This window comes from Ursus americanus, chromosome 19 (assembly GCF_024610735.1).
Source record: "Ursus americanus isolate L20-20 chromosome 19, mUrsAme1.1.p, whole genome shotgun sequence".
In the NCBI taxonomy this organism is placed as follows: Eukaryota; Metazoa; Chordata; class Mammalia; order Carnivora; family Ursidae; genus Ursus; species Ursus americanus.
In genome coordinates this window covers 7,549,614-7,562,723 of record NC_142145.1, presented here as the reverse complement: position 1 = coordinate 7,562,723, position 13,110 = coordinate 7,549,614, and the positions used below count along the sequence as shown (strand labels likewise).

The window sequence follows — 13,110 nt, the reverse complement described above, 5'->3', positions numbered from 1 at the left end:
CCATGAATCCACAGCTAAGAAAAGCTTTAATCATGTGTCATGAGTTTAGATTTATAATGTTCCAACTATGGTTAGAACTCTCAACCATCGTGAAACTGCTGTTTTGATACTTTCAGTTTCACCCAAGATCTATTTAGGAGGAGGTTTTTTTATCATCAAGTCTGTCCTGCCTATCCTTTAGTTATTAATTTTTACTGTTACTATATCCCAATCAGCAACTGGGGCTTTTGTCATTATGAACTTCAATGTAGGTTTTTTAAATGATGCCTGAGTACTTGAAAAAAATGGGCAATAGATAACTGTATGTATGTATATTTGTAGTTTTCTACTTATAATAGTTTTTGTTATATTTCTTTAAATGCTAACTTATAATAAAAACATGTTGAATTTTACCTGATTGTAAATGACAGTCGTTCAGCTGGGAGTGTATGAATGAACTGGGAACAGAACGAAGAGTAGAGACCTTGTATGTTGGGATCTGCTTATCACAAACCATGCAACATTATAGAGAAAAACATGAGGATCCAGGAAAGCAGGTCAAATTCTAATTATTGAGCTCTGCTTAATTATCAACCATCCTTCAGCCTTTCAATCATACCCACAAATTGCTGGCGGGCATTGCCTCAGTCTGCTATACTGGATCCTTTGGCTTAGATGAAGATATTTATACTGAAAGTCACAGGAAATATTCAGTTACTCTCCTAAGAACTCATACTACTATCTGTGGTGATTTATTCTAGGAGAAAAAGAAATGCTTTATCTTTCTTTCTTGGAAAAGTCATGCAATTTTGGTCTTCCTCACAAATTGAACATGAATTCTAATACTTGGGGTTATATCCAGTCGGTCTGTTGGTCAGGATCATATACACTTCCTACCCTTTATTTCTCTTACTTGACTAACTTAAAATCTCTGGTTCATAGTCACATAAGCTAAACAAACTATTACACAGAGCACAAACCTTGGAGCCAGACATAGGTTTAAAACCAGCTTTGCAACCTTCTTAATTGCATAATTATGGGTAAGCTAATTAACTTTCTTGGTTGCAAATGAAAAAAAATTACTCAAAGGAGTAAGCAAAAATGAGATTTATTACCTCTGAAAAAGGATCTGGCCTCAGAGACTCAAAAAATATTAGTATTCTTTTTCTCAACATCTTAGTCTTGCTTCCCTCAGTATGTTTGTCCCATTCTTTTGTATAACAGTCAAGATTCTCCCAAAATATATAGGGCAAGAGAGGAGTATGGTCTTCCAGACTTCCAGACTTCCAGACTTCCATCTTCCCATATAGTGACCCAAGAAGAAAGAAAAAACCTTTCTCCCAAATCCAGATATAAAATCCATGATGGGAAACCCCACCAGGATAATCATTATGAGATTGCCTAATCCCAGGTTACTTACACCCTGAATTGCAGGCAGGGTATTATAATCCTACTGCAGTTACAAGGAGTTGGGCAGAAGACTTCCACTAGGGAAAGGGATGGGATGAACAGAAAATGTGGAGAAAATCACGGGTAGGGGGAAAAACCCTGTTGCCTGTATAACCCCTAAACCTCAGCTTCTACAAATAGGAATTAGGGTTAAAGATAGCACCAACTGATAGGACTGTGTGAGGATCAAAGGAGATAAATCATGGAAAGCACTCATCCCAGGACCTCTGTAATATGTAGTTGCTACAAATAATAGCTATTTTAGTGGCTGCCAAACTTGAGGATGCCTCTCTGCTGTATTGATTGTTGGTGTCTCCCCCTTCCTAGAATTCATATGTTAAAATGTAATCCCTATTATGATGGTCTTAGGAGGTGGGACTTTTGGGAAGTTAGGAGGTCATGAGGGTGAAGCCTCATGAATGGGACTCGTGCTTTTATAAAAGATGTTCCAGATAGGTCCCTCCGCTCTCTGCCATGTGAAGACACAGAAAAAAGAGCCATCTGTGAACGAGGAAGCTCGTCCCCAGCAGACGCTGAATTTGTTAGCACTTTGATCTTGGGCTTTCCAGCCTCTAGAACCGTAAGAAAGAAGTTTCTGTTGTTGGTAAGTCGTCTGCATCCAGTCTATGGTATTTGGTTATAGTAGCCTGGATGGACCAAAATAATTGTCTTTCTAGGAATCAAATGCAATGTTATATTGTATGTCAGTACTACCTGCAAGTATAACCACGAGGTAGCTCCACTGGGCAGAGGGACCTCAGAGGGACGTGGCCCAAGAAGCAGTCTTTCTGCTCATTGTGGGAGGCCTCACAGGCAGAGGCACTGGGGCCTTCCAGCTGTTGATGCAGCCATACCCAGGCACAATTTCCAGGAGAAAGGGAGTCTCTGATCCTCTTTTCCTCATTTTTCAGAGGGAAGAAATTATGGGCCCAAAGGAGAAATCCTTTAACAAGCCACCTTTACATGAATTGGGATATTAATTTATTTATCAAGACAACATGTAAAAAGAGCAAGCAGGCATGATTCATAAACAAAAGGACTCTAACCAGTAGATGTGGGGAAGTTATTCATGGTCCCAGGGCAGGCAGACATTCTGCGTGTCTTCCAGAAAGTCATCTGAACCCCAGCCTGCCTTACTCAAGAATAAAGATCATGATTCAGAGTGCCTGGGTGGCTTGGTCAGTTGGGTGTCCAACTCTTGATTTCCTCTGGGGTCATGATCTCAGGATGGTGGATTGAGCCCCGTTTTGAGCTCCACACTCAGTAGGGAGTCTGCTTGAGATTCTCTCTCCCTCTGCCCTTCCCCCCACCCTATGCTCACTCTCTGTCTCTCTCTCAAAATAAATAAATCTTTAAAAAATGTTTTTAATAAAAATCATGATTCATTAATAATTCTGATCTTTATTTGTTGTTTTTTTTTAAGTTGGCTCCACACCCATCATGGAGCCCAATGTGCAGCTTGAACTAATGACCCTGAGATCAAGACCTGAGCTGAGATCAAGAGTCAGTTGTTTAACCAACTAAGCTACCCGGGCACCCCAATAATTCTAATCTTTAAGAAGGAAAAATGGTTGTGGCTAAAGGTTTCATCCCCTACTTAAGAATTTTCATAATCATGCTCCATAATTTTGTCCTATGAATTTACATAATATTTAATTTTTAAGGGGATCATCAAATTCTAATTCATCTTCCCAATATAAAAATAGAAAGGTAATAAATATTTTATGCCATTTTAAAGTGGAAGAATTGAAACAAGATATATTCATGTTCCACTTCAAATAGCAAAGCAACATGAATTTGAACTCTGCTTTCTTTGCACAATTTAATAAATAGGGGTCTTAATTATAGATGTGGAAAAGCAAACAAGGATGTCTGCTATCACCATTGCTGTTCAACATTGTACGGGGAGTTTTATTCAGAGTAATTGGCAAGAAAAAGAAATAAAAGACATTCCAGATTAGTAAGGAAAAGTAAATCTATTTCCATTTGCAGCTGACATGACCTTACATGTAAAAAATTCTAAGGAATCCACAAGGAAACTATCAGACCAAAGGAAAGACTTTAGCAAGGTTACAGAATACAAAATCAATATATAAAATCAAATTCTATTTTTCTACACAAGCAATGAACAATCCAAAAATTAAATTAAGAAAATATTACATTTACAATAACATTAAAAAGAAAATATTTGGAAATAAATTTAACACAAATATAGGACATGTACATGGAAAACTACAAAATATCATTGAAAGACATTTTTTAAAAGATTTTATTTATTTATTTGTTGGAGAGAGAGCACAAGCAGGAGAAGCAGGAAGCCGAGGGAGAAGCAGGCTCCCTGCTGAGCAAGGAGCCCAATGCAGAACTCAATCCCAGGACCCTGGGATCACGACCTGAGCTGAAGGTAGATGCTTAACCAACTGAGCTGTCTAGGTATCCCATTGAAAGACATTTTAAAAGACCTAAATAAATAGACATCCTGTGTCATTGATTGGAAGATCTTGTATTGTTAAAATGGCAGTACTTCCTAAATTGAACTACATATTTAAAGCAATCTCTATCAAATACCCAACTGCCTTTCTCATAAAATGAACAAGCTTATCCATATGGAAACAATATAGATACTATTGGCTTATATTCGTGTGGAAATTAAGGGAACTGGACTGCCCAAAACAATCTCAAAAAAGAACAAAATGAAGAACTTCTGCTTCCCAGTTTCAAAACTTATTACAAAGCTACAGTAGTCAAGAGTGTGTGGTACTGACATAACGACAGACAAGTACACTCACTAATGGACTACAATTGAAAGTCCAGAAATAATCATTCATATTTCCAGTCAATTGCTTATCAGTAAATGTGCCACAACAATTCAACAAGGAAAGAGTATTTTTTTTTGACAAATGGGTCAAGTTTATATCCACATGCAAAAGAATGAATTTGGATCCATACCTCACACCATCTACAAAATGAACTCAAAATGGATCAAGGTCCTAAATGCAAGCACTTAAAACTATAAAATTCTTGGGGAAAAAATAGGCATAAATTTTAATGAGTGTGAATTAGGCAATGGTTTCTTAGGCATGACAGCAAAAACACAAGCAAAAATTTAAAAAGGTAAATTGGACATCATCACAATTTTAAATTTTTGCTCCTAAGGACACCATCAAGGAAGTGAAAAGTCAAGCCAAGAGTAGGAGAAAACATTTGCAAACCATATATCTAATAAAGATCTTTTATCCAAAATATGTTAAAACAACAACAACAAAAATCTTTACAACTCAACAATAACAAGACAACCCAATTTAAAAATGGGCAAAAAATCTGAATAGACAGTTCTTCAAAGAAGATACCTAAGTACTTGGCCAATAAACACATGAAAAGGCTCAGCCACTTTACATTAAGGAGCAAGTGCTGCTCTCAATGATTTCCAGGCATGGGATTTTGACTTTTGGTTATAACAAAAACAAGAAGCTATATGTGTCATTCATTGCCTCAGCATATGGCATCACCTAGTCCAAGCAATAGTACCCCCAGGAGCCGCAGTGGGATTTTGGAGATGACCAGCTGAGCAAAACCGACCTCCATATCCAGGGGTTGCACCCAGGCACTACTGACCAGGACCCTGTCAAATTGTACCAGTCCTATGGCGAGGTTGTCTCCACCAAGGTCATACTGGACAAAAGCACGAACAAACGCAAAGGCTATAGTTTTGTGAACTTTGACGGTCCTTCAGCAGTACAATAAGCTGTAACAGCACTGAAAGCCAGCAGCTTACAGGCACAAATGACAAAGCAACAGGAACAGGACCCCACAAATTTATACCTATCAAACCTTCCCCTGGCAATAGATAAGCAAGAACTGGAGGGGATGCTGAAGCCCTTTGGCCAGGTTATCTCCACTGGAATCCTCAGAGACACCAGTGGGACCAGCAGAGGGATTGGCTGTGCAAGAATGGAGTCCACAGAGAAGTGTGAAGCCATCATCACCCATTTTAGTGGAAAGCATATTAAAACACCTGCTGGAGTACCAGCTCCATCTGATCCCTTGCTTTGCAAATTTGCTGATGGTGGTCCAAAGAAATGACAGAACCAAGGATAATCTGTGCAAAATGGACAGGCCTGGCCAAGGAATGCAGATGCAGGTGGTATAGCCTTGACCTATGACCCCACCATAGCTCTTCAGAATGGGTTTTCCCCAGCTCCTTATAACATCACCCCCAACAGGATGCTTGCTTAGTCTGCACTCTCCCCCTATCTTCCATCTCCTGTGTCTTCAGATGAGAGAGTGACTCAGACATCTCTTCTACAAGCCCCTAATCCATCTTGGATACACCGCCAATCATATCTCATGCAGCCTTCAGCTTCAGTTCTGTCACCTGGGATGGATCACCCCATTTCTCGCCAGCCTGCCTCCATGGTGGGACCTCTTACCCAGCAGATGGGTCACCACTTCCTCAGCAGCTCAGACACGTACATGCCCATGGCTGCCACTACGCAAGGAGCTCACATCTCCCAGTACCCCCTGTGCCTTCTGCTAGTGTTTCAGCAGAGGGGAGCAGTGGCCAGCAACATCAAGTGATGCTGGATGCTCCCTCAGACAACGGGGTCTACTCTTTCCAGTTCAACAAGTAACAGTGTGGTCTGGAGCTGAACGCACAATGTCTCTGAGGTATGCTGTACAAATAAATTGGAGATGCGGATGCCCCCAGACTCCAGAGGGCTAACTAGGAATACACACCATCCAGGGGCCCTGCTCAGGACTAACACTAGGTCATCATTTTTCACAGGCCTGGGCCTGGAAGAAGACATCTCTGCACTCCTGCCCTCTGTTTATTCCTTCATTCCTGAGGGAGCCTAGGGGAACCGGCACTTTTTGTGTGTGCTGCATTCAAGGAGATCAAAAGAATTTTTTTTCTTTCTTTTGCCAAGAAAGTTGTAGATTTTGTTCTTAACTGCAACATACTCTTCCCAGACCCCCCCCCAAACAAAAACAGAAACACATGAAAAGATGTGGAACATCATTAGTTTTCAAGGAAATGCAAATCAAAAAACCAAAATGGGATACCTCTTCACCCTCTCCAGGTTGGCTATAATCAAAAATAGGGGAGGGGTGCCTGGGTAGCACAGTGGTTGGGCGTCTGCCTTTGGCTCAGGGCTTGATCCCGGCGTTATGGGATCGAGCCCCACATCAGGCTCCTACGCTATGAACCTGCTTCTTCCTCTCCCACTCCCTCTGCTTGTGTTCCCTCTCTCGCTGGCTATCTCTATCTCTGTCAAACAAATAAATAAAATCTTTAAAAAAAAAATAGAGGAAATAGCATTGTTGGCCAGGATGTGGGGAAATTGGAACCCTCACACGCTGCTGCTGGGGGTGTAAAATTGTGCAGCCACTATGATAAACAGTCTGGCAGTTCCTCAAAAAGATAAACATAGAATTAGCATATGACTCAGCAATTCTACTCCTGGATATATACCCCAAAGAACTGAAATAGTCAACAGTTCCTCAAAAAGGGAAACACAGAGTTACTATGTGACCCAGCAATTCTACTTCTAGGTATGTGCCCCCAAAATGAAAACACGTACTCTCAAAAACTTGTATATGAATGTTCATAGCAGCTTCCTTCGTAAGAGCTGAAAGGTAGAAGCAACCCATACGTCCATAATTCAGGAGTGGATAGACACGGGTGTATAAAATGGATAAAGCATATCTATGCAATGAAACGTTACGTAGCTAAGAGAAGGAAATAAATACTGATGCACCCTATAACTTGGATGAACCTTGAAAACAGTTATGCCAAGTGAAAGAAGCCACAGAAGACAACATACTATATGATCTCATTTATATGAAATACCCTGAACAGGCACATCTATGGAGGCCAAATGACTTAGTGTTTACTTAGATTTGCCGGTTGTTGGGGGACTAGAGCAGTAACAGCTATGGGGTGAGGGGTTTCTCTTTGAGATGATGAAAATGTTCAAAAATTACCTGTGGTGATAGTTGCACATATCTGTAGATATATTAAAAACCATTGAAATGTACACTTGAAATTGGTGATTTACATGGCACATGAATTATATTTCAATAAGGTGTTACAAAAAGAAAAGCAACAGGGGCGCCTGGGTGGCACAGCGGTTAAGCGTCTGCCTTCGGCTCAGGGCGTGATCCCGGCGTTATGGGATCGAGCCCCACATCAGGCTCTTCTGCTATGAGCCTGCTTCTTCCTCTCCCACTCCCCCTGCTTGTGTTCCCTCTCTCGCTGGCTGTCTCTATCTCTGTCGAATAAATAAATAAAATCTTTAAAAAAAGAAAAAAAGCAATAAGACATTAGGTTGAAAACAAGAATTTATTTTATATTTAATAAATTACTCAGTAGTTTCTATTGTCGTATGTTTTTATAAAATTACTAAATAACTTACCTTCTTTGTTCAACATCACATCATTGTCATTTGACCAATGGATAGACCTTTGTTAATTCTGCTGTTTTTATTTTTTTTAAGATTTTTTTTTTAAATGTATTTATTTGAGAGAGCACACACTAGAGAGAGAGAAAGAGCACGAATGGAAGGAGGGGCAGTGGAGGGGCAGGGGAAAGTGTGGGGGTGGGGCAGGGGGGAAGCACACTCCCCACTGAACAGGGAGCCAGATGTGGGCTCGATCCTGGGACTCCAGGATCAAGACCTGAGCCTAAGGCAGATGCTTAACCGATTGAGGCTCCCAGGCACCCCAATTCTGCTCTTTTTAATACTTGCATAGTATTCAATATTGCATGCTTGAATGTACCACAATTTATTTTGCCATCCTCTTTATCAAAGGATGTTTGTGTTGTTTCTAGTGTTTTGCTTTTACAAACAATGCCTCAATAAATATCCTCGTACATAAAAAAAATTTTATTTTATAAAGAACTTAATTTGTAAAGACACCAAGATAGTTTGGTAAGGAGAATCACAGTGTCCTTTCCTGAGAATTTGTGAGAGCAGTATTTTCCATGTATCTGGTGACATTTAGATTCAGCCTTCTAAAGGGATAGATAAGATGAATGGCCCTTATTTGAACCTTTAGCTTCATTCCCAGATATCTACATTATTCAGCAAGACGTTTCCACTCCCATCCCCCTACTGCTTTCCCCTTGGGGTAACTGTTCCCTCTGTCATTCAAAACATTCACTCAAAAACATTCCCTTTGGTCAAATGAAGTAAGTATATGCTTCCATTTCCACGCTGTGAGATTTAATTAGCTGATGATGGAGAAGTCCTTGGATGAAGAGTGCAGTGGAAGTTCAAAGTAATATTGTTATTATGTATAGATATATTTTCAGTATGTAAAGTCATATAACCTCATTATTACAGTCAGATCTATGATGCTGGGCAAGTGTTACTTCCAGGGAGAAAAAAATAAAAGCCAACTCTTTAGAGATCCAGCACAAAGACTTATTTTCCTGTGATGTTCAGATGGTGCCCACGTTTGCAACCTCTCTCATCTCAACTTTAATGATAATGGCCTCCATTTGTGCCCCTGCTGAATGTAATCTATTTAATTGAAGTTCCGAAAATGACCCTGACTTTCAGCCCTGCCTTGGCTGTTGGTACAGCTGTGCTGAACGTATCTTGGATCTGTAAATAAAATACTTATTCTAGTCACTTCTACAGAATGCATTTTGATACTGCAGATTTTTTCAGTGCTGGCTCAATTAAGTTAGGTATCTCTAAGGATAAGTAGGATATCAGTGAAGGCAAAAAGGCAGTCCACAGCTAACACTGGTAATTTCTTTAAAAAGTGCTTTGAGCCCTCTCCTAATTTGTGAAGGTAACCTTGCACAGCAATCAGATAGATTAAACACTGTGTCATGTTGACTCTGAAATGAAGACAAAAGCCTTGGAATTCTAAAGAATTTCTCATACATCAGGTCTCTTCAATCAATACACTCTTTACTGGTAGTATTTTAGGACACATGAGATGGTCTAGGACAGACTGGGTCTCAAAGGGACCATTGGCTGACCACTGAAGACCTCTCCATCTTTGCTTTTCAACGGGAATTTGGCCCATGTTATCTGCTTAATAAACGTTCTGATTGAAAAATGAATGTACTTCCAGATGACGCTTAAGATCATTGTACTGGTAGTTTCTGACCATTATTTGTTCATCATAAGTGTTCCCCCCTCGGGGAATTCATATCCTTTGTCTTTTGTCCTGATGTATACCTGGTAGTCAGACTAATAGGTCCCCCAAAGATGCCCACAGCCTAATCCCTGGAACCTATGACTCTCTTACTTTCATGGCAAAGGAGGATTAAGGTTGATGATGGAATTAAGGTTGCTAATCAGCTGAGATTAAAACAGCAAGATTGGGGCTCAGTTGGGTGGGCCCCAGTTGGGGGCTCGGTGGCTCAGTTGATAAGCATCTGCCTTAAGTTCAGGTCATGATCTCAGGGTCCTGGGATTGCGCCCCACATTGGGGTCCCTGCTCAGTGGGTAGTCTGCTTCTCCCTCTCCCTCTGCTGCTCCCCCTGCTTCTACTCTCTCTCTCTCTCTCTCTATTAAATAAATAAATAAAAATTTTTAAAAAATAATAAAATAGCGAGATTATCCTGGATTTTCTGAGTGGGCTCAGTGTAATCACAAGGTAAAAAAAAAAACAAATGACAAAAAAGGAGGTTACAGTGGGGCATGTGAGATTCACTTGCACCGTCACTGGCTTTGAAGACGGGGGAAGGGGCCAAGCAATGCTGGCAGCTTCAGAAGCCAAAAAAGTCAAGAAACAGATTTTCCCCTAGAATCTGTAGAGAGGTCATAACCCTGCAGACACCTTGATTTTAGCCCAGGGAGACCGTTGTCAGACTTCTGGCCTGCAAAACTGTAAAATAACGAATTTTTGTTGTTTTAAGCTAGCAAGTTTGTGGTTATTACAACAGCGCACAGAAAATGAGTATAGCTCCCTTTTTCTTGTTGACTCACTAGAGTTCCTTTTATATTCTAGATACTGATGCATGTTCTACTTTTCCATATTGAAAGTATCTCCTTACCTTCTTTCTAATCTGCCACTTTTTCTATGGTGTCCTTCATTCTGCAGAAATCCTTACTTAATTTCTGTTAAGTCAAATGTCTCATTTTTTCCTCTCACGGATCGGATTTTTTGGTATTTTATTTAAAACCCTTTCTCTCAGGGCATCTGGGTGGCTCAGTCAGTTAAGCATCTGACTTTTGACTTCAGCTCAGGTCATGATCTTAGGGTCGTGAGATCGAGTCCTGCATTGGGCTCCACACTTAGCAGGGAGTCTGCTTGAGATTCTCTCTCTCCCTCTCCCTCTGCCTCCTCAAATGAATAAATAAAAATAGTAAAGCCCTTTCTCTCCCTTAAGTTCCAAAGACATTTTCCTTTCCTTCTTTTGTTAGCGTAATGGCTTAAACTTTTCCATTTGGGCTTCTAGTCCATGGAGAACTTTATCTTTCATGTGGTGTAAAGAAGATCTCTATTGGTTAGGGTACTGGCCCAGCTACTTTAATGGGGTCCAAACCACCTGTGGCTTAAGAAAGATAGAAATGTATTTCTCTCTCACTAAAGGTCAAGATACCAGCATGCAATCCAGATGTGTAGGACTTCAACATTTGCCTTCCATTTCAGAGTCCGAGCAGCTGTTCTAGGACATGTCTTATCTCAAAAGACAGGGAATGTTTTCCTTCTCATTTGCTTTCTGATAAATGTATCCAAAGACAAACTTACATTATGTTCGGCTAAAGCAGAAGATTGTAAGACAAGCTAAAGATTTGTCTCCAAATTTTTTGGCTTTAAGTGCCTTCACTGTCATTTATTCCTGAGTATCTGACAACCTGCTGGGAGATTTCTATTAACACTTGGCAGATTTAGCAGTTTATCCTGTTTTTCATTACACTGCCTGTCCTAGAACCACCTACTATGAAATTTTTGCCTTTGGGTTTCAATGTTGTATCATAGTATAATTTTTTGGAAGAAATTAATTTATTAATCAATGATCCAAATATCAGTTAAAATTTAATTGATACCATGAAATGGTGGTTACCAGGAGCTGAGGGAAGGGGAAGTACTGTCAAATGGGTACAGAGTTTCAATTTGGGAAGACGAAAAAGTTCTGGAGCCGGGTAATGTGATGACTGGATAACAATGTGAATATGCTTATGCCACTGAGCTATGCACTTAAAAATCATTAATTTGGTAAACTTTATGTAATATGTATTTTACCACAATTAAAAAAATAAATTTAAAAAAAAAAGATAAGTTTGAAAAGTGAGAAGAAATGGCCAATGATCGGGTCCTGCAATGTCTCACCACAGTTTCATGATTTTGTTCAAAGGTGACCTTTTATAGTTACGTAATAAGAAAACAAACAGTTGACAACATCACACAGAAATGAGGCATGAGGGACAGATCAGTGCAGAGGACATCCAAGTCATGCCAGGATGGATGGGGAGGTTGGAATTGCAGAATGTAAGACTTCAAAATGAATTTAGAGATTGTGTTCATGGTTTAGTTTGTTTGCTTGTTTATGTTTTATTTTAACCCAGTGGCCATGGGTCTCCAGAGTGCTAGTCCATCCCTAGCTTTTTTATAATTTTTTTTAATGTGCACAGGTGTACTATTCTAAGGAGAAAGTCCATGGCTTCCATCTGATCCCAAAGCATTCTCTCAACCCACAGAAACTAAAGAAATGGATCCAGTCCATGCTCACCTTTCTCAGATGAGGAAACTGACACTAGAAGAAACATGGCTTCAAGCTCAAGGTCCCAGAGATGGTTACAGTAGGTCCTGCTTCTCCTTTTCACAGAGGTATTTTGAGTTTCAGGTGACATCCCCCTTGAGAGTGTTTCCATTTTTAAGAGAGCGCTGCTTGGAACTCGCTGTTCTCAGAACAAAAGAATGGCTTGTATCACAGCTGCCCCTGCTGGTTCTGCCTTTACTGATTCCAATGGGAGTCCTTTACTGAGGGAGGGACGAGGGCGACCAGAATAGAAGCAGAGGAAGGGTACAGTATCTGCTGACAGTCATGGGGGTGGGGGGGGGGCAGGTGCTGACTGTAACTTTTTGGATGTCCTTGGGTTTAAATGACTCCCCTGAGAAGGCGACAGGAACTAGAACCATTGTACTCATATCACAGAAGGATCTAGCCACGGGGCTGGGCACAGCATGGTCCAGCTTCCCCAGGGAGGATGGAGAGTGATTCGCTGCAGAACCTTCCCAGAACAAAAGGAGAAGGAAGAAATTTGGGCTTAGCACAATGACTACGAAGACCAAACAGGCAATCTGATAAAGCATCAAGCCAGCCAAAGAAATTGAAGCCCCCTTCTTGGCAGGAACTAGGTCTGTGTTAGTAATAAGATCCTTTCTCAGGAAAGCAGGTGCTTTGTAGACAACTGGTCCTAATGAGCACACATCAATAGGTGTGGCTGAAAACCTCACAATACCAGAGAATAGAATAGTTAAACCAAATAATGAAGGTGCCACAACCGTGCAGTAAATGCAAGCGTGCTGCCTGGAAACCGTGCGCTCTTCTGTTAAGTCTCAACCGTGTTGTGCCAGGTGACACAATGCTCAAAAGAAGTGTTAGTTAAATTAGCAGATTAGAATTACCAACTAATTAAATTGTGGGGCACAGTCTTTCTAGCATGAAGCAGTAGTCAGCAGCGAGACTACTCTAATTAGCTAGGGAGAAAC

General features: G+C 40.5%; 1 protein-coding gene and 1 pseudogene across 5 annotated transcripts in view; both read left to right on the top strand.

The window, feature by feature from the left end:
- LOC148108449 (uncharacterized) overlaps nucleotides 1-13,110 on the top strand; it is a 42,992-nt gene that overhangs the window by 2,101 nt on the left and 27,781 nt on the right. For 2 of the 5 annotated variants that reach the window (XM_087869733.1, XM_087869732.1), the window contains exon 3: nucleotides 12,096-12,225. The exons of the other annotated variants lie outside the window; for them this stretch is intronic. The gene's annotated coding sequence lies outside the window, so the exon portion shown is untranslated. The remainder of the gene's footprint in view (nucleotides 1-12,095; nucleotides 12,226-13,110) is intronic. 5 annotated transcript variants of the gene reach the window in all.
- Nucleotides 4,843-6,291, top strand: LOC123787566 (RNA-binding motif, single-stranded-interacting protein 2 pseudogene; annotated as a pseudogene).